Source organism: Spea bombifrons, chromosome 4 (assembly GCF_027358695.1).
Source record: "Spea bombifrons isolate aSpeBom1 chromosome 4, aSpeBom1.2.pri, whole genome shotgun sequence".
In the NCBI taxonomy this organism is placed as follows: Eukaryota; Metazoa; Chordata; class Amphibia; order Anura; family Pelobatidae; genus Spea; species Spea bombifrons.
In genome coordinates this window covers 49,232,642-49,254,253 of record NC_071090.1, presented here as the reverse complement: position 1 = coordinate 49,254,253, position 21,612 = coordinate 49,232,642, and the positions used below count along the sequence as shown (strand labels likewise).

The window sequence follows — 21,612 nt, the reverse complement described above, 5'->3', positions numbered from 1 at the left end:
AGTTTACAATTCTAAGCTACTGCTACTTTTTATATAAAAATATTAACTCTGGGGTTTAATAATACTAATACGGGGCTAATAAGAACATTGTCGAGAATTTGAAGGAGAATTCAAACTCCCACACTTCATAGTTTGTCATGAAGGGACAACACTGGCGGTTTTAAAAAGCCGAGCTGGCCCCGGATAACACAAAGTACAGTGGATGAAGAATCATAAAAGAAATGTCACTGGCTTAACTATACATTAGCTATACATAATGTGGGGGGCAGCCAAGCGCTTCTTGTAGCAGAGGCTCATTGGGGTTGGCCCTTCATAATGCATAGTGAAGTCAAACTCCACTCTCCCTTAGTGAGTACACCACTTCATGGAAAGGTAGACACTCAACATGTAAAATATGCTGCCAAATATTCCCAACACCCAATTGTATTGGTGATGAGTGGAGACCATTCACACGTGTTTTGCGTTGTGTGTCTGAAACAGTACGTTACGATGCACAGGTTGGGAGGGAAGTCAACGTTATTACCGTCCGACCCTTTTACTTCAGTTTAAATGCTGAAGGTACGGCGAGAAGGTTGTACCGCTTCCTTTATTTGAAAAGCAGGCATGCTAGGGTCCCGGATGCTACATCTGATCTCCATCTGTTTCAGATGAAACTAGTGTTGGTATGTTAAACTCACCACATGAAGAGAAAGCCTTTTTAGTTGAAGGGATGAGGGCCGAGCTACCGTACTAGGGCTTTGTCCCTCCATATTGACATCCAGGGTTAGAGTGCAATTATGGACCAAAGTGGTAAAAGCCATGCAGTCGTGAGGAACATTCCAGTGGTTGCTATGGTGATTTACCGGTTAGGTGGCTAGTTTCTATAAAGCAACCTGTTTAGTTGTGTCTGATTAATCCTAATGAGTCCATATTCATCTCTGGTGAAATGACCACTTTGTTTTATGAGGATGATCATAATGGACTTACTGTGCTGTAATCTTTCTGGTGGTCGGACATTAAGCAAGCTTGAACAGTGGAATATTTTCTATGGAATACACTTTGGGTAGCATTTGGGGAAATTGTTCCGTCTGGATATGAAAGATTGCTAAATATCGCTCATTGAATCATGGTCTTAAAGTGGAAGGAGATGATAGTGAGCCATAGCGAGCATATCTTTGTTTCGAACCATCGCTTATACAAGTCCTAATTGTGGATTTTAGAAACAATGTGAGAAATAGGATGGTTTTAGCTTAATTTTAAGATATATATCTGATAACCCTTGACAGCACCCTGCTTAGGTGTTACACATCTGTGGCTCAGCTGAAACTATGAGGTCTAGTCACTACAGCGAGAGTTGGCAGTTAAGTTGTGGTTTCATTTCATATTATGCATTATGAAGAGTCAACACTGGCAAGATTCTCCTGCTGACTTGGCCTTGGATAGCAAGGAGTTCGATAAGACAAAATTCCTACTTTGAACAAATCCCTATGATGTTTATCCCAACAGTTCTTACAAATTCTGTAAACAATGTTAGGGACCCATTTCTCCAGAAGGCATGTTGGCTTGTTTTGGATGCCCGGGCCATGGCCTGGCTTGGTTTAACTCAGCTCATGGCTTGTATATGTAACTCTCAGTACATATACACCTCTGGCCCATTGGGCATGTTCCTTATGCTTGCACTTTTATATTATTTCACAGTGTTGGAGACGTTCGTGTAAAATGCAGAACATTAGAATTTCAGCTTATTTGAAAACATTGTTCATATGAAGTTATTGATTTATTTAGTGCCTTCGTATTTCTGCAGTGCTTTACAATGAGTAAACGGGGTGTAAGTAGCGGACTTACAGAAGCAAGAGGCGATGAGGGCCCTGCTCAAACAGTCTACAATCTAGAATAAGTACATAGGCATTTAGCGATTTGACTTTAAGCAGTTTGCTTAGTACGGCTCTTTTGTTATTTGCTATTACTGTTCTTTTTCGTGCCCGTTATATTACACATATTCTCTCATTTTTAATCTTCCCTTTCTATAATAACTAAATTTTCAGGATGACATGACAATCTGATTACTTTCCATCATTCTTAAACAGTGTATTCTTGTTTTAACCCAATTATATTGTTCCCTTAATCCGTAACCGAGAGAATGTGTTTTGGTGTTTTCTCGGTATCCTATATCCCGTGACATCTTTTGCGACTTTGGAATGTAATTGTGGTACGATTCCCTTAATAACAAAATACTCGTTACAAAATTATTGGGATTGTTCTCATGAAAGCAACGGCCTTTCTAGCTTGATCTGTTTTTTTCTTTCTTTCTTTTATCCCAAATTAGCTTCACTTTGCCCTTTTTCATGATCACATGCTTCATTGTGCAATCCACTTATAAAGGACAGTCTGTGGCAGCATAAGAAATGCCTTCTAATTGCTGCATAGAAGTGGCTAAAGCTGCAAGTGTTTGGTTCATTTATATTTATCTTTTTTTTTTTTTCTTCTTCATTATTTTTATTTATTTAGTTCTTAACTCAAGGTTAATGATTATTAAGAGTTTGACAAGTATATGTTTTTAGTGTTAATCTAGATGAAATGTTGATCTGAAATACATTTGCAGATCGAGTGCATCAGTTTGGCAGCATCAAATCATCCAAGCTTCTTTTTTCTTCACCATTGTACTGAGCTATGACAAAAGGCCAACCACCGCATGACCATTTAATTCTTTTAACACAATACATGACATAAGAGGTTCTTTTTTTCAACACTACTGATGTTTATTACCGACTGCCCCCATGCATTCTTCTTTTGATAGCTAATTATTACAAAGAATTCCACAGACTCCTGTCATTTTTGCATAATGTTTCATTAACCATTGAAATGGCCCTGTTCTGTTACAGATGTCCTTGTTTTGCTACTGGAATGTACGTGTTGGGCTCGTAACACGGGTAGATTCCTGTTGCAGCTGTAAAGGATGATGCCTTTAACCGCTCCTTTGTATACAGCACAATTGTCAGAGCGCGCATGTTGGGCCATCCCTTCCCTCAGGCAATCCTGTGTAGATTAAACATTTTGTCACGCTTGGACACCAAGCAAAGTGAGAATTTCAGATCTTTGTTAGCTGCTGAATGCGGGAAGGCTGCCCTGGTATGATGTCATGCAACAATTCCAAAGACTTCAAAGATGGCCGTTTGAGCGGGGTGGGCGCTATGTGCTCGGCAGACTTTCTGAAAACATAAAGTGGGGCGGCTGAACATATGGGCACTCTGATTTGGCCTTTAACTCATTTCATTCTCTTTCCATAATTACATTGTTACAGTGTTAGTCATTTTCTACCTGTGTTTTTCTGATGGACTGGAAAATGTGTTACATACTTTAGGTTGACAAACAAGTATAGAAAATAATTCTGGCTTGGCCTGCTGCCAGACTACATCATACGTAGTTTTATTCTTTTTGTGCTGAGAAACCTGAATGAATTTGGGCGGTATGGGTATCCTACTATAAGCTTTCTTTCGGATTTTGTATTTGTACTGGCCGCAGCCAGTGCCGGATTCTCCTGTAGGAACGTACTGAGAGTTCGGTGTCTGGCAAATGCTTTTTGCTAAGGCTTGCCTTTTTTACACTCTTGCTGTGTCGGCAAGTTTAAAACTTTGAAACTGTTCTCACTGCCTTTTATAATGTGTGTGTGTGTGTGTGTTTTGTTTTTTTTTAATGAGCCTTGCTAATCAAGAAGATAAAGTGCAGAAAATGATGTAATGAACATTTAAAGTATAATAAAGATATAGTATAAAAAAACCCTTCTGATTGTATATTATATTAATATTTTTTTATTAAAGCATAAGAATGAGAGATGATATAGACGTCTTAAGTTAGTTGGCAGGGTTCTGCAAATCTTTGGGGCGACCTTACCAATTAGAGCAAAGTTAATTATGAAAAGTTGCTGAAACTGGTTTATGCCTCATGGGCTTCCAGCACAGCTGTTTTAATTGTTGCTTTGTGTACTATTTAATGCTTCGACAAGTACCGGTATATCGCAGGCACCCAGTGTCTGGCTAATATATATACATACTTTACTGTCTCTTGAGAAGTCCCATATTGAAAATATTGTTAACATTAATCACAGTGATGTATACAGCATGGTGAAGAAAAAGTGGGTTTTATACTATTTTGTTCCAATAACTTCCCTTTGCTTACAGACCTGGAGGCCACTGTTATAGGCAGTCATGTGACATTTGGGGTGGCTTTACCGGCTCAATCGCCACACTGAGCTGATTTTTTTTATATCAATGTTAATGAAGTCTTGTTTATCTAATAAGGCTCTTTTTGCACTACATACAGAAATAAGCAGATGAAAACTAGATTTAAAAAAAAAAAAAAAACACTATATATTTCCAAAGTTTTTATATTCTGGGGTACTTGGAAAAGGGGACCACTTCAAGTCCCATTGAAAAAATATTTTCCTCCTTTTAGCATAAAATTGTTCTGTATACTAGTGTAGCCTTAAAGAAAACTTGGTTTTATTTCATCTGGTTCCGGTATACTGGAGGCTGCCATTTGTAGTCAATCCTAATATCTTTGGCGACTTTTCATGTTGAGGCAGAGTCCAGCTTCACCGTGAGTGACATTGAACCATTCTGCTATTTAACACAGATAGAATAATAAAAAATCACAGCGTTTGGGCTAAGATAACAGGGCTTGGGGACGTGCAAATATTGTATTATGTAACATTTCGAACCAGTTTAACATGAAAAACAATACAATGTTTTTGTAAACTTAGTTTTTATGTGTTTTAAGTAATGGTTGAGTTGCATATGGAATACCTAACTGTTCTAAGTTTCTAGTAAGTAAAAAAGTAATGCCCCCCCTCTGAGACATCATCAGCTCACACTTATATGCAAATGACTTCTTGCAGTACAGTCTATTTATTTTGTATATAAGACAAGGTGCAACTATTTTTCTTCCTTGGATATAAACACAATAACTAAAATTGAACCCCTGAGGGATAACGCATGTGTTGATTAATGTTAAGGTCACCTTTGGCTTGCGTAGTCTGAACAGATGGTTCTGTGTTTGTTCCTACAGTATAGCCTTCAGTTGATTTCTGTATGCGATACACATCCTTGCTGTCAAGGAGTACGCAGTGCAATCCGTAATAAGGTGGTGGTTCAGTAAACATCACGCCCTTCCATAGTCATACACTGTGATATTTACAAGTGATAGGACTCTGAGAAGTCAAATAGTAATTTCAGACTCCAATTACTCATTTTTCTGTTGATGAGATAACTTCTCTGAACGAGTTGTTGTAGTGCCACCTTTTAAGTACGTCCTATAGTTTTTACTGGAGAAGTATTCTGTAGGTGTAATTGGGCTACCGGCATTGAAGGCTCTGCAATATGCAAATGATTGGAGAATATGCATTTATTTATTATAGATTTCCCCCTTCTTTAACCGGCTGGACTGTGTCCATTTATATGACATCACTCTTAAGTTTGATATGGAGATCAATAAAGTTCATTGTTCATATACAGTTATTTAAAGAAATATTAAACAGTTCTAGCTGGAAGTGTCAATAGCCATTACATTTAATATTGATCATATAGATCCTGATTCAGTGGATCAATGCAGACTAGTCATTTTTTTTCTGTTTGTGTAGCCATGAATATTATGTCATGTTTGCTATATTAGAGTGTGTGTCAAGTCATACTCGTTATTATACATCTACATTAATTTTGCTACATTTTGTTTGTCTAATGCAGAAATTATAGTATACCGTATTTGCTCGATTATAAGACGACCCTGATTATAAGACGACCCCCCAAAATCTGAATATTAACTTAGGAAAAAAAGAAAAAGCCTGAATATAAGACGACCCCAAAGGAAAAAAGTTTTACCAGTAAATGTTAATTCATGTAAACTATTTTTTTTAATAAAAGCTATGATTGAGAAAAAGATTTTTTTTGTTTTTATTTCTTGTATTTTCCAACCTGTCCCCCAGTTACGCACATCTGCCCCCAGGCTTGCCACTCCAATATGGCACTGTGGCCCATGATATGCCTTTTAACCCTCTATATGCCACTGTGCCCCATGGTATGCCTTTTGACCCCCCTATGTTCCACTCTGCCTCCAGAAATGCCTTATACCCCTATATCCCATTCTGGCATTTAGGGGGTTAAAATGCATATTATGGGGCAGAGTGGCATATAGGGAGGTATAAGGCATTTCAGGAGGCAGAGTGGCATTAAGGGAGTTAAAAGGCATTGTATAGAGCACTCTGCCTCCAGAAATGCCTTATACCCCTATATGCCACTCTGCCAATTAGGGGGTTAAAAGGCATATTATGGGGCAGAGTGGCATATAGGGAGGTATAAGGCATTTCAGGAGGCAGAGTGCTCTATTAAATGCCCCCTTAACGCCACTCCAGAAATGCCCTATGCCCATTTAACACACACACACACACACACACACACACACACACACACACACACACACACACCCTATACCCCCATTTAACTAACTAACACACACACACACACACACTCTCTCTCTCTCTCTCTCCCCCCCCTCTCTCCCCCCCCTTCCCCCGCTCTCCCCCCTCTCTTACCGGTGCTTCCAGCCGGGGCAGCGGGTTGACGTCGCCTTCTGCTGCAGCCGGAAGGAGGTGTGGCTAGCAGCGGGGGTTTGTATGCGTCCGTCGCGTATACTTTCCCCGGCTGTCAGAGATCAGAGTTCCCCGCACCGGTGCGGCACCGGTGCGGGGAAGTCTGATCTCTGACAGTCGGGGAAGGTGTATGCGACGGACGCAGACAACCCCCGCTGCTAGCCACACCTCCTTCCGGCTGCAGCGGACGTTGTCTACGCGGATCGCGTAGACGTCAACCCGCTGCCCCGGCAACACAGCAGGAAGCACCGGTAAGTGTGTGTATGATGGGGGGGGGTCGGGTGAGACAGGAGGATCCAGGTCCCCTGCAGCGGTGCGGGGGATCTGGATCTTAGTCTCCTAATCAGACCTCTATTTGAGGTCTGATTAGAAGACGACCCCGATTAGAAGACGAGGGGTATTTTTCAGAGCATTTGCTCTGAAAAAAACCTCGTCTTATAATCGAGCAAATACGGTATATTTTCTTTTTGGAAGGTGAGATGTATATATTATCAAACAGTTCCAAAAAAAATAATAAGTCTGGATGGCAATCAATGAGTTAATACGCTGTAACCAAAAGGAACTAATGTCATTGAATGTGTATGTCTGATTAGAGTTTGATCCGTGTCCACAGACATAGCGACACGATTGAAATATTTTACGAAAGAAGAATTCTTATTCTCTATTCCCTATATGTAGTTATTTTTGTATTGGTTTGTAAGGATTCTGCATTTAAGGATAACTCGATTACATAAAGCGCTTTTTATCAGGGTAAGATGGTAACACAATGGCAAGATAGAAAACCAAGTATTTTTCAGCTGCTTATGTGAAAAATGATTCATGCTGGCTCGCTTTGTGGATTAAGTGGTCAGATAAGAAGAGGTGTTTGATGAGCATGACTGAACACTTATTTTACGTGTCAATCTCTGGCAAACCAGACACAATTTCCAGGAGAGCTGTCTCATTCCCCTTCAGCGAATTTCACATGTTCTGCTGACCTCTGATAATACTTGACTTTTCTTAGGTAATTGTGTCCTGTGTTAACTTGCATTCGCATCACAATAGGGAGGTTAAGGGAAATATATAGTACTAAGCAATGGGTCTGGCACCTTCCCCTACAATGACATATCCATGCGTGGGAGCTTTAGATAGGTTGACCATGGGTGTCATGAATAAAATAGCCCCTATGGAACATGAAAACAATTTACGTTCCACGCGTTTATTCAGTGTTATTGCGGAAATGAAACCACTCTTCTCTTTCTCTCTTCAATCCTCACTCGCCGACAAATGACCTTCCTTACTGGCCATCTCCTCAAAGCCAGAGATAGACCGCAGGCTAGACAAGGAGTGTGCTTACAAAAGTTTAGATGGTTCCAAAATGGAAGCTTCAGGCAAGCATGAGGGTAAAAGTAAACCTTTCCCACATTTGTAAATGTGAGAACTAGCTAAAAAGTACACCCTGATAACACACAACACACCATTTCACGTATGATTGAAACACTCTGGATGGATGCTCTGATTTCCTCCTGATTAGGGTATGTTGTTGTTTTGGGGGTGTTTTGGTTGCCCGCAGAACTTAGCTCTCATAGTCGTTCTCATTCTGTCGCTTTCGGAACCAACACAGTGAAATCTCATTCTGTGACAAAGTAGAAAGGATTGTGGGTACACATGTGTGCTGCCAACCAAGTGGCCATATTTGTTGTTGTTTTTATCTCTATGAAATCGTAGCCCATTGGCTAACAAGATGTATAGGAGAACCGCCCCCCCCCCTGCAATCTGATTTTTCAATGACAAGTGCACTTTAGAAGTCTAGGTGACTTCGCATCATCTTCTGAACCCTGGCCCACATACAGCTTATGGCTTTAACAGCCAAGCATATGTTTGCTGTAATTCAGGGATCTGCATATTTCTGTACATCATGAAAGGGTACATTATCTGCCTGTAACCAGGCCCATCAACTTCTGTCAGAGGATGGCGCATATTCTAATCTCCACTTTCTGGATTTATTTGTGGTTTTCAAAGACAAAGGTATACAGTCTGTGAAGTTGGGTAGCTTTTCATTCTCTGTACTTTTTCTTCCCCTTTCTCTATGCTTTTTGCCATGTGATTTAGCAGATTAGGATGGCGTACTGTATATGGTGACCTTTACTGGAATTATAATGCCTTGCATTCCTGGGCCCGCACCTGTGTTTGTCTAGCCTGTTCATAAACATTACATGTAAGTGTCTGGTTTCCCTGTGCAGCTAGAAAACACTCTGGCACATAGCTTTTTGTTTCTTCTTTTTATCGGACCACCTCCAAACATTCCTAAGGAGCAGCGGAATCGCAGTATCGCATGATATACCGCAATAACTTGCTACAACCGAGATAATGTTACTTAACTCCTGCAGCGCCAACACTCTCAGCCTTTATTTACTTTGTAATAGAGTGCTATTTATAGACTCTAAGCATTATTAATTAAAATACTGTATGGGAAGGTTGATATTATGCCAAGCCATAAGCAAAGCTCGCTGGGTTGAGCCCTTCATTATGCATAATGCTATCGGGAAGTTGATTAAGTAGCAATCAAGAATTGCAAACCTATAAAACAGGGCTTGACAAATTTGTTGTGAATCTAGGCGCCAGGTAAAAAAGTTAGGAGCCAGGATTTTTTTAAACTAACAGTTGGTCAGGAGTGATCTGATCATCACCGGCCCACTTACTAAACTCACAGCGTTTGACCTGGAATTTTTTTAATTTTTTTTTAACTCTTTCGATGCTGATGTTCCATTGGAAGCACAGCATTGACTGATATTTAGTCCCCACAAGCTTGTGGGGACAAATGTTAATCCCTGCAATGCCACGAATGTGTCATACGCAATTGTGGCATTGAAGGGGTTAACGCTGCACTGTCGCTCTCATGGAGCGATCAGGCAGCAGGGGGGTGTTGGGGCTGCTCTCCACACTCATGGGGACACCAAAGAACCCTCTCCCCTGTCCCTGAAGCTGCCTCTGGCAGTTGGGACTCAATTGCTGGTCTATAGACCAGCCATTGCAGGGAGGGGAGTCTCTGATGACTGCTGTGGGCTTCCATGCCTACAGGAATCATCAAAGGGCATGTGGGGGCTCGTTTTTGCTGTTGCTGGTCTGCCCGGGCTTCCAGGCATACCACCAGCAGCAGAGCCCTGTACAAAACGGGAATTAACCCCTAAATGCCGCGATCGCGGCATTGAAGGGGTTAACGCTGCACTGTCGCTCTCATGGAGCAATCAGGCAGCAGGGGGGTGTTGTGTCAGGTCCCTACACTTGTGTGAGGACCCAATCAACACACAACCCCCTTCCCTGAAGCTGCCTGTGGCAGCTGAAAACACGATTGCTGGTTTTGCAGCAACCGTGTTTTCAGCCTACAGGATCACTCAGTGGGAGTGATCTCAGGCTCGGGGGCGGGCTCGGAGTGGCTGTGCTGTCTGCCCAGACTCATGGGCAGACAGCAGCAGCGCCCCCGCGTGGCGACTCAGCCTCTTACATCCACAATTTTTTCTGGATCTAAGAGGCTGACAAAACCTAGCGCCTGAGATTTGTCGAGCCCTGCTATAAAACATCTGTGTTAGAGTTGTCCCTCTTTGGCAGTTTAAGCTGTTAGGCGGTGTGCATTGGTTGACAACTAACATCGTGCCACTCATGATTACGATCGTGAGCATGAATAATGGGAAAACATTAAAGCCTTGGTTGTTCTGTTGTGTGCTACACTAAATAGCAGGGGGAGAAAAGCGATTGACTGTAGCAGCTAATGAGTACTACAGGTCGACACACCAAGTATTTGGAACCAAAGCTATTTTGGTAGTTCCTTGTGTTGAACCAATCAGAATCCTGCTCGTGGTCATAATGCTTCATGTAAAATTGTCAAGTTATGAGAATTACAAGCATTATGACATGAAGTGCACCAGAGATATAGTACTGTTAAAATCTAGTAATGCTAGATGAGAAAGTAGTTCTAGTAGACAATCACTCTGTCCTACCATTCTACCTAGGAACACTTTATTTGATGGTAGTAGAGAAGAATCATTTGGCCCATCTAGTCCGTCTACTTTTCCCGCTTGTACTTGGACCTGGGTTTCTGCATCATACATGTTTTAAATTCCTTTAATGTACTAACATATATCACTTTTGCTGACCAAAAATCTACAATCCTCTCTCTAAAGTAGAGCTTTGTTAGATTGTATCTAAGCCTCTGACCCGCTTCTGTCTTTGGAAACATATGTAATTATGCAAGGAAAACAAAGGAATGGTCTAAACTAGGGAAGGCCTGACACTTTTTGGGACTGGGGAAGGTTTTGGTCCCCGCAATCCACTCAGTGTCAACCCTCCACACGTTCACTCGCAATTTTTGCTTTACCTTCCATGAGGTGAAGGCTACACAATCTCCCACAGCAGGCCATCCCAGTGTGAAGGATCAGCCTGGGTTGTCTCTCCTTTTTGGGGTCTAACGACCCCCCCCAGGGCAATTCCGAGCCTGCTCCTCATATGAAACTTGCAAGGTTACTTTACGCATATCTTCAGTGTAAAGTATTAACAGTCTGTTGGTCTGTACAGCTACAACATAGGCTGCGAAGATGGCTTACCACGTCGTGTTGCTCATTAGACTCTGCCCAGTGAACAGAAGACTATAAAATAAGGCCCATTAGGAATGTGTAAATGCAGATTGATAGGAAATAACCCATGAAACTGCTAAACGGAATAAACTAACCGTTACATTTCTTGAACGCAAAACTAATAGGTGTGTGTGTGTGTGTGTGTGTGTGTAACTATGTAAAATGCCATGTCTTCTGCTGTTAAAGGTGAACCGTAGAATCTCATAACTTACAAGGCTTGTATGAGAAGTGACGATTATGAAGCAATAGTCTTTGTTGCCACTATGGCTGTTTCTTCAGGCATTAGAGATGCTATATTCACTAAGTAAACAAACAAAATAGTCGGTTTCTCTTAGAAATTCCGCTGTCTCAGCATTGGCTGTCTGCATCCTGGCAGGTAGCCCCATCAGTTATTCTGTGCATGAACTCACAATGCGTTCTTCCCTAACAGCAAAGTTAGGATTTAACCATGGCCAAGATGCACCGCCAATTTTTCTTTTCCTCAGAAACAAGCTCCAGAGCAAGGAGACATCGGTGAGATCAAGAGATATAATGTAACGGCACAGCCATGCCAAAAAATAATGTCCGTGACGGTGCTGCTTAGCATTTTTGCCTACCCGTTGTATTTGCTATGACTATTTTTTCTGCTCCCGCAGAACTCATGTTTTTTTTTACTTTTAAATAACTGAATATGGGGCCTTTTAATTAATCACACTGAAATGTAGGACATATAATCAGCAAAGTAGGAAACTATGTCTTGGTGCCCTGTTTTGTTCTTCTTCCCACCCTCTTGTTTTGATATCCAAGTATAAATAACCCTGGGTGGCTAAATGGTTGCAAGTGAAATGCGTTGTCTGCCCAGTAAAACATGAAAAGATCAACGTGTAAACAGTATGGAGGAGCATTGTCACTGCGTTGGTTGTTTTACTGGAAATGAATTTCAGTCCATCTGTCTCCATGCCTCGGACAACTAACAATATTTCCTGTTTTACACCTCTTCTAAAGTATCACCTTGCAAATATTTAGAAAGAATAAGAGAAGTGGTGCATGCTGACGTTACCCTGTGAGCATGAGAGACTGCTAATTAAAGTGCGGATGTACTATTAGATTATCCTAGCTGCTGAACCGTGTGGGAAATGTTGGCCAACCATGCTCTGTTCATTCATGTGAGATACATTTCAGGAGACAGGTCTGCTTTAACAGGTGGAGGATATTGTTCATTCTTCCACGGTGGGTAATCCCCTTCACTTTTCATCCAGCTGACCAACTTCACTAAGTTCTGGAGTCTATAATAGGGGAGATAAGTTGTTGGGTTTAAGCTAGGTAGCTCAGGTACTGCGTGGCTAGGAATTACTATTTCGGGGACTTGTCGATTGTTAGTATTATTTTTGGTAAATATATAAAATATACCCAAAGCAAAACCCCCTTTTTATGCTTTTAGACTTATTACAAGGAAACAAATAGCTTACATTCTTTATCATAGGCGGCTCTTTTGCTCATTTATCACTTTTCAAGGCTGTCCCCAAGAGCATACTTATCATTCCAATCATTTGTTTTTATCTGCTTAATATTGGCATAACTTATCCAAAATAGTAAAATATTCTTCCTCTTTGCATTTCATCACGTAACTTTACATAGCTGCTAATGTTTAACTCATCATATTGTTTGTTTCTATATTTTTTTTACAGCAGTGACACTTGGCTCATAAATTCTCTCCAGTTTAGGCTTGTACACAAGAGACACCTCAGCGGACGATCCTGCCGGTGTCGAGCACTTTCTACACTGATAAATAAAACATGGAAACGTTGTAACCTGAAGTCATTGTAGTTTGTCATTTAACTTTAAAATTTACTTTCTTTTTTTAAAAAAAAATCCCTTGGGTAGTGTCCGATCCCTGTATCTGACCGTTTTCCTGGCCAAGTATTTTGCTCCATCCCAGCAAAAAAACAAAACAAAAAATCCCCAATAAAATATAATTTAACCCTTTCAGTATTTAAAAGATGAACCCCACACTGTACTTGTACATGTGAAAATATAGACAAGCTATGACGTAATTTACAAGAGAACTGCAGTAAAAATTGCTTCCACCTTCCCGTAATTCTTCTGTAACTTATAGCTTTATAAAATAGCACAGGATCAACAGGTTTTTTTCCCCATTAGTCTGTATTATTCATGATTAGGGTCATGAATAATAAACTTGCATCTCTGTTCTCCAGTGATCCTGGCTTTTGACAACGTGAGGTGTTTTCTGTGTTTCTCTCTTGGCTAAATACAGTTGTAGAATGTTTATTGTTTAATATTTTTTGCGGTGTTATCATATAATTAGTTTTTTTTTATATATACCAGATCCCGCAGGGCAAAGACAATACAAATGTTTGAGTGGGCAGAGGTTGTGAAGTGCCCTGGTTGTAGACCTTGCAGGCTAGTTGTTGTGTTTTGTTGTATTTTCAAGAAAATATCCATATGACTTTTGGGGTAAAATGTATTGTTCATTTCTCAATTTGTATACCAATGTGTATATTGATAGATATGTACATGCATGTAACATTTATTATTATTATTATTATTATTATTATTATTATTATATGTCCTTAGCAGAGCGTTCCAAAGAACTGTTCTACACGACAGTAGCAAAATATCTTCAGATATATAACGATTCAAATCAAATTAATATATTTTTTATTTTATTTTTATGTTTCAACTGATTTTCTTTATTGTTACCCCTCCTTTAGTTTTATTACATATTGTGAAACCTCCTTCTATGAGTGGGGCTTTGCTAAGCTCTCTTAGTTGTGTTAACAGGATTGACTTTGTCACTTTTTGTGACACAATGCTGTTCACCGTCGTTGAACAAACTATGGTTGTCTAGATGTATAACCCTTAGAGCCGAGGGTAACTGAAGTCCTAGTCGGACAGTGCCTTTAAAACAAGTTAACATATTACTCCAGATACTAATGTGGATTATTATTTGTGTCGCAACAATCCACCATCACTCAATAGTACACACACAATAACCGCCAGTGATCTTCCATTCTCCACGGCTGGGCTCCTATGGATAGCAGGAAGGGAGAGCTCAGGCAAGTGGGGTTTAAGGCATGAGGGAAATAAAGGCAAGACAGTCTTTATGGGTTTGCAAACTATGTGTGTCCCTGGTGACATTTAATGCTGGTCTTAGCAATTCAGGGGCTTTCATAGCACCGGCTCTTGAGCTCTTCTACTGCCTCTGTTACAGAACATTGAGCTGTAATATAAGGAATCTAATGTTAATGATGAACAGTAGCAAAGGTAATCTCTTCAACTAGGTTATTGCCTAATTCTGTGACTGGGATCACATAAAAATCTACTGAAAGTAGTTTTGCTATCACTTTGGACAGAGTCAGCCTTTAATCTGAATATACCCCGAGTATTTTTTTAAAAAAAATCTGAATTGTGATTGCACATCTGTTTTGCTACTCTTACTTTTGTAAATGACAGCAGCTTCTGTTCTGATGTAGCAGATCATTAAAACAGACGGAATAGGGAATTTATGTTGAAATATAGACGCCTATTAAAACTGCCCACAAAAATCAAACCACATGTTTTTCCATGTAGGTAATGAGTTCTTGCTTATTGAAAAACTCAAGGTTTTGAACGTTCCTCCTAGCAAGGTATGCTGAGGGTGGTGAAAGCAGGCTGAGACACCGGACCACTCTATTTACTTCCTAACATGATGTGTGTTAAGGAGTAAATGTCACAGAACACAACGTGAACATCATGACACACTTAATGTAATAGAATATGAAAATTCTACAAGGAAATGGAAGCGTGTTCTTTCTTTCTTTCTTTAGAATGTAGGAGTTTTTGCCCTCTACTATGATATCCTTTTCCGTATCAGATGTCTGGGGGTTAACACATTTAATTAAGCAGTCACGTGGCAACTCCTATTCACGTCAGGGTTTTGTCTTAAAGAAGTAGTTTGCATTAAGACATTAGCTGTGTCTGGGGTGTTATAAGAGTGTTGCTCAACATTCTTAAGTATCTAATGTTGTGCAATCTTTAAACCACAAAATGTTTTTGATGAAATAAAAACCTATGCCGTTGTTCAGCTGCTTAAATCAGGAGAACTGTATTGGAAGCGCATATTTACACTTGTTTGCATCACCATTGTATGCAACACAAAGTTCCTATAAGCACATTTTTGAATTTAAGTGAATTTAAATCTGGAGTGTGGGCTACAAATCTGCAGATGCCAGGTTTCCACACACAGAGTAAGTTTTTTTTTTTTACCTAAAGTTTTCTGGTCAGGCTACCTTTTTGATGTGCCACAGAATGTGACGACACATCAGGAGACCTCTGCTCTAATGGTCCAGAAGGGTTTCACGGATTATCTACCTCAGGAAATCCTTAACTTAACCAAAGTAGATAAAAGCTCATGAAAGTTTTTTTTTTTCTTCCAGTTTATACTTACCAATACATCGAGGCTACCAACGCCTCTTCCCTTTTGCCCATCTTGTGCCATCTAGCCTCGCTTTATACCTCTTAAGCCCATTACCAATTCTTCTCCACTCCAACTACCCCCAGGAATCCGCTATCTGTGATCTTTAACGGCTTTATATCATTTACAATTATTAACAGAACATAAACTTCAACTTATATTCTCTCCATCTGACTTTATCTTAACGGGTTCTTACCCGCCCACCTATGAGTCAAACGATTAATGTAAGATCATGAAAGTTTAAATTACAGATTCACTGAGAAGAAACATGTAACTTTGTCAAAGACCAAACCAAGTAGCTAAAATTTGAGACTTCCATCAGGTGACTCGTGTGACCCTCAAGTTGAATCCATTGACTTTATTGCCTCTGCAGTTGAACTCAAATAATCTCAACTTGATCTGCTTCTTCCTGAGGCCGTTAAGTTATACCGGTCATTAGACAATTGATCAGTGAACCGAGCAAGGCCTCATATATCAGGAATCTCCGCAATGTCCATCTGGCAAGCCCCCTGCTTACTAGAAATTGGTTTATTTATGAAGACTGGACGTGTTGAATTGTTAATTGTGTTTTTTTGTGTGTTATTTGGTCTTTAGGTAGTAGATCCCTAATCAAGTTAACCATACAGCGTATTTCTTTAAGTAAGGTCATGTCCGGTTCTATAAGTCCAGATGGGTTGTTGGGATATCCCACTGGGTAACCAGTAGCCTAACGGTGTCTCTGGATACAATTCTTATTTTGTTACCACATCCACGACATTACAGTTTGTTGCAAAACAAAAACCTGAACGTATATTGAAATGAATCATGAGCGTTAGAGCTGGAGAGCTACCTTTGTTGTTATTACTGTTACACATTTATCATCGTATGTTATGATTTATAGTGACAACATGAATAAGCTAAAAAGAGTCATGTTGGTTATAACGAATAAAATACCATGTAAAAAAGGTTTCTTATCATGACATCATGCAGTTTAATACTTCCTGTCTCATGTCTTTAATATCCAAAAAAAGATTCTTAATACATGCTTACATACATTTACAACTCCGTGTCTGTGCTGACAGGGCAATTTGAATGTGTGTCGCTCCTTCATCTTTATAAAAGTTTTGCTCTTCTGGCAGGATGTGTAAGCTGTGTATATATAATATATATTATACATACATACATACACGATGAGTACCTCAAGCTATTCAGCTGATTTTCATGTGAGCTGAGGGAAGAATAGTTTAGCTTTTCTCCGTTTACAGGTTGTCGAGTGTGTCTTGCATTCCGAAAGTCAAAGAAGATTTAAGTCTTACTCAAATCTGAACAACATGTAAGGGGGGCCCTCTAATACTTTAATGTGCATAGATGAAATACATGTGCGTTCTGAAGAATACCGCTGGTTAATAAACTTTGGTCATTCCTCATAGTCCTTTTTTACAGGAACAGTCATACCAAGTGAATTAACCTCCTAAGCACCACCTTGGTGCAAAACATAAATGTTGGAACACATTAGGAGACTGGCTGTCTCTGGTGTTTACTGCCAAAAAGATCTATTTTGGTTCATCTGAGCATAGAACTTGATCCAATTTTAAGTTCCAGTAGTGTCTGGCAAACTGATGACTGTTTTTGAGAGGGTTTTTTCTTGAAACCTTTCCATACAACTTGTGGTGATATAGGTGACATTGGATTGTAGTTTTGGAGACCTTCTTACCCCAAGATGCAACTAACTTCTGCAATTCTCCAGCTGTGATCCTTTTTTGGCTTTTTTGGTTGGACTTGTGGACATGGGAATTTTCAATGCATTTGATATTTTCTTATAGCTATTTCCCGTTTTGTAAAGCTCAACAACCTTTTGACGTACATGAAAGCTTCATCCCTTGGCCTTCCCCATTATGATGGATGACTAAGGGAATTTGGCCTATAATATTTATACCCCTGTGAAACAGGAAGACATGGCTGAACAATTTCCTGTTCCTAGTCATCCAGGGGTACTAAAAATGTAAAATCACTGGAAATATACTTTAACTATATTTTTATCATATGAATTCATAGGGGTGTCAATAATTGTGACACATATATTAAACTTTTTTTTTTTTATAAACCTGTGTTGTATTTGCTATTCATGAGAGCAGAGTATTTTTGGGTATAGTTTGAAGAAAAGATCAAAAGGTTAAACAATAAAAACACTTTCACAGTTTTCTTTGCTCGTATTTACCAAGGGCTCCAATATTCGCGGAGGGCACTGTAAACTAGATCATATTCGTCAAATTTACAAATGTGTATGTTGAAAAGCAATATGAAACAATTTCACTGCACTAAAGATATTTTTTAAAATACACTAGCTGAGTAGTCATAACATGTTCTCATGACAGTAGTCCTAGTAGCATATCTAGGGTTGTAGAGAAGGGACAGGACTTCAGAGGACGTTAAGACTTGAAATTAGTTTACATACTAGTTTTGTTCCTTTTGGAACTAATCTTGTATATTAAGCACATATTTACAACAATCATAGGGTACATCATTTTTCACTGTAAAAACCAAAATGATTAAAAAGTTCTGTTATCCAAATGTATTGTGTTTTGGAGATACGCTACCAGAAGAAGAGAGAGACATAGTTCAAATCCTCTGATGCTTAACATGATTTAAATTAGAACAGCTTGTTCTTTGTGCAGGAATGTCTTCATTTTCCTGGGTGTTTAGCTACACAAAGCCCTCCAGGTGGTTGCAGGAATACCCAGTTAGATATCATGTTAGTTTTTTTTCACATAGCCAGTGGCTTCCCTGCACTTAGATTGGGATCCACTTGGAGAAGCTGTAAGAGCTTTGTGGACAAGTCTACATTTTACCTAGAAAGAGAGAATTCCTTTGTGACTCCATGGGCTGTCAGCATAGTAATTAGATTAATTTTTAGTAAACGGTCCAGTTTGCGTTCTAGAGCATTATAGCCCTTACTGCAACATAGGAATTGTTATGAAAACCCCTTGTAGGTCATTTAATATTCATATCAAAATGCAAAGGACCTATAAATGCTCCATGTGGTGCCCCTTTTAATTGCAACAGTACTAAAATAAATTCTGTTTATAATGACTTTACAGTCCCTAATTGTTGCTTGATTAGTGTTAAGTGTCATTCACGTTAGTGCCAACTTCCATAAAAGATTTTTCTGGCAAGTGAAATTGCAGGCCACAGTCAACAATGTCCTATTTTTATGATTTTATTTTCTCATCATCATGATATGGGGTATTTTCACTGTGGCAAAGAATGGAATGTTCCTGCTTATTGGGTCGTTCCATTGGTTGCTATGGTGACAAGCAATTAAAGCCAAAGTATGCCATTTCTAATTTTTAAGGCTACCCATAAGAGTCATCTTTTACATATTTGGATCCCACTCCTGCAGTATAGGAGTCAAGATATACGTGTGTGTGTGTAAATGTATATATGTGTATGTGTATATATATATGTATGTGTGTGTGTGTGTGTGTATATATATATATATATATATATATATATATATATATATATATTTATTTATTTATTTATTTATTTCCTGGCTGGAAATAAGACAGCGGTGGACGGTACCAGCCTAAGGCAACATCAAGAAGCTCTGTATGTGTCAGAGTATTGTCACCATTTGAGGCTATATATACAGGTTTATGCATCGTACCTCATGTGTGACACAATCAGGACTCTGTTGTGACGTCCAAGTGTCTTCCTGGTCACGATCACTAGCTTTTCATTTAGGATTGTGGGTAGCATTTACGTCTAACGTAGAAAGAAATTATAAAGTTATTACTTAAGACTTTTTGCAACTTGCATGTTATTTACAACAATTGCACAGTAACAAAGCGGGAAAAAAGCATATATTGAGTAATCCCTTTTAAACATAACCGGTAAGAATAACCATATCTGCTTGCTTTTTGACAGGTCAAGAACTAATTGTTCAAGTGAATTTGTTTGTGGAAGTCTTCTAGCTGGTTAATCTTTCTCCAAGAGTAACCAGCATCTATTAATCATTGTAATATGCAAACATTTTGTTATGTTAAACATAAAATATCATAAATAGCAGTAACTTGGTAACACATTTTGACATTTCTAAATGATATTTTGGTAATAATGAGGAATATCCCATTATATAATTTGTGGAAAGAGTATTGTTATGCTAGATTGAATAAAGGAATGCAAAGTATTTACTCTTCACTTGGCAACTTTCTTGTTAGGATTGTAATTTCTTTTCTGTAACAAAAGCTTAGTTGTCTGTTTGATCGCTTGCTGCATTTCGGTGGTAAGTGGATGATAAATCTTGACCTGTTCACGCTTAAAATTGGGTTTAGGTATGAAAGGCTATGGAGGTGTGTGTGTGTTGGAGGGCCAACACAAGTTAAATACCAGAGGGTGATGTTTCCAAAAGTAAGAACCTGATTACTCTGGTCTGAGTAATGAATGAAAGAAGAACATCTGCCACAAGCACAATGAAACTTTCTGAGATCCATGTTTTTATGTTGTTATTAAGGATCTCTCAGGCTATGGACATAAATACCGGTGTTATTGCTGTTTTTACCCCTTCTCTTCTTTGTGTCGTAGGTTGTAAGCCCATGATTGTACTGCGTTGCAAACAGTCTTAACAACTAGGTGTAACTACATAACATGCAAAGTTTATACAAAGGCTCTTAGTTAAAGGTGAACTCGTCACAAATTGTTTTATTACTAGTAAAAGGTAAAAATAACTTCAATAAGTAATGTTTTCTTACAGCAGCATATTAGTCATCTGTATGTGTTTGGTTAAGTGTAATGTAATAGAAAAACACCCCGCCTAATAATCATTATTTTTTTTTGTGGTAAACGATATAATGGCGCAATCAGAACATCTATGGAAGAAAGGATTTCATTATACAAACAGGACTTATTGTTTATTGATTTATATAGCGCCAGCATATTCTACAGAGCGGTACAATGGGTAAACAGGGCATAACAAGCAGTGTATAATATAACAATTTCGACTCACAGAAACAAAAGGTAAGGAGGATCCTTCTTACAATCTAGAAGATTTTATTAGCATTGCCGTAAAGAATCAGATCAGTGAGCAGGGAAATAATTTTTTTTCTACGGGATTTTCCCTTTAAAGATGCACTTCCCTCATACTTTTACATCCTTGTGTTATTTTCCTATGATTGTAAGGAATATGTATGCGATACATGTAGTGTATTTCTCTGTTTATGTGAATGCTCATCCGTGGCCTTGGAAACCTCAGACATCAGAGCGTGGCATTGCAAAGTGCAAAATCATCTTATATAATTAGTAGGGGGGGGCAATGGGACCTCTTTCTTATTGTTTGTGGAAATGCAAAAAAAATGGTACAACGTCGTTCCCTTAAAACAAGAAATAATAAAAAAGAAACATAGAAACTAGGTAAGTAACACACGCACTTACTGCTTCATACTTACAAAACAGTTGCAGTTTTTCACAAACAGAATAGTATAACAATTACTAGCATTAATATACTGTATGCGTTTAGCTGGGATGCTTCCTTTCATGAACATCACATTCTCCATGTACAAGAACACCTTTTGGTGGAAAGAATGGTGAACTGACCTCACAGCATTCCATGCATTTTTTTAAAGAAATCCCTTTATTCTCAATACAAATTAGTGAGCTGGATGAATGCACAATTTCCTTTTTGAGTTCATTTGAGGTGAGAAGTATTGGGTTGAAGAAAGGAGTCTGTGACGAAGCTTGGAACACTAGCCTCTGCGTTTTCCTAAATAGAACAAATGTTGATGTGAATTGTCATTCATTATGTCCATTGTAATTGGTATTTGCTAGTAGTTCTGGTTTGGACCAGTGATGTCTTGCCGTAAATGATAAAATAACAATTGCAAGTTTGCCGTTCCGTGGTTGAGAAGACAACTCATTGAAGTTCACTTTCTCCCAGGGTGCATGGCAGCATAATA

At 39.1% G+C, this 21,612-nt stretch overlaps 1 protein-coding gene across 2 annotated transcripts in view; it reads left to right on the top strand.

Moving 5' to 3' along the window:
* Nucleotides 1-21,612, top strand: part of PAWR (pro-apoptotic WT1 regulator) — a 40,192-nt gene that overhangs the window by 2,897 nt on the left and 15,683 nt on the right. The window lies entirely within an intron of this gene.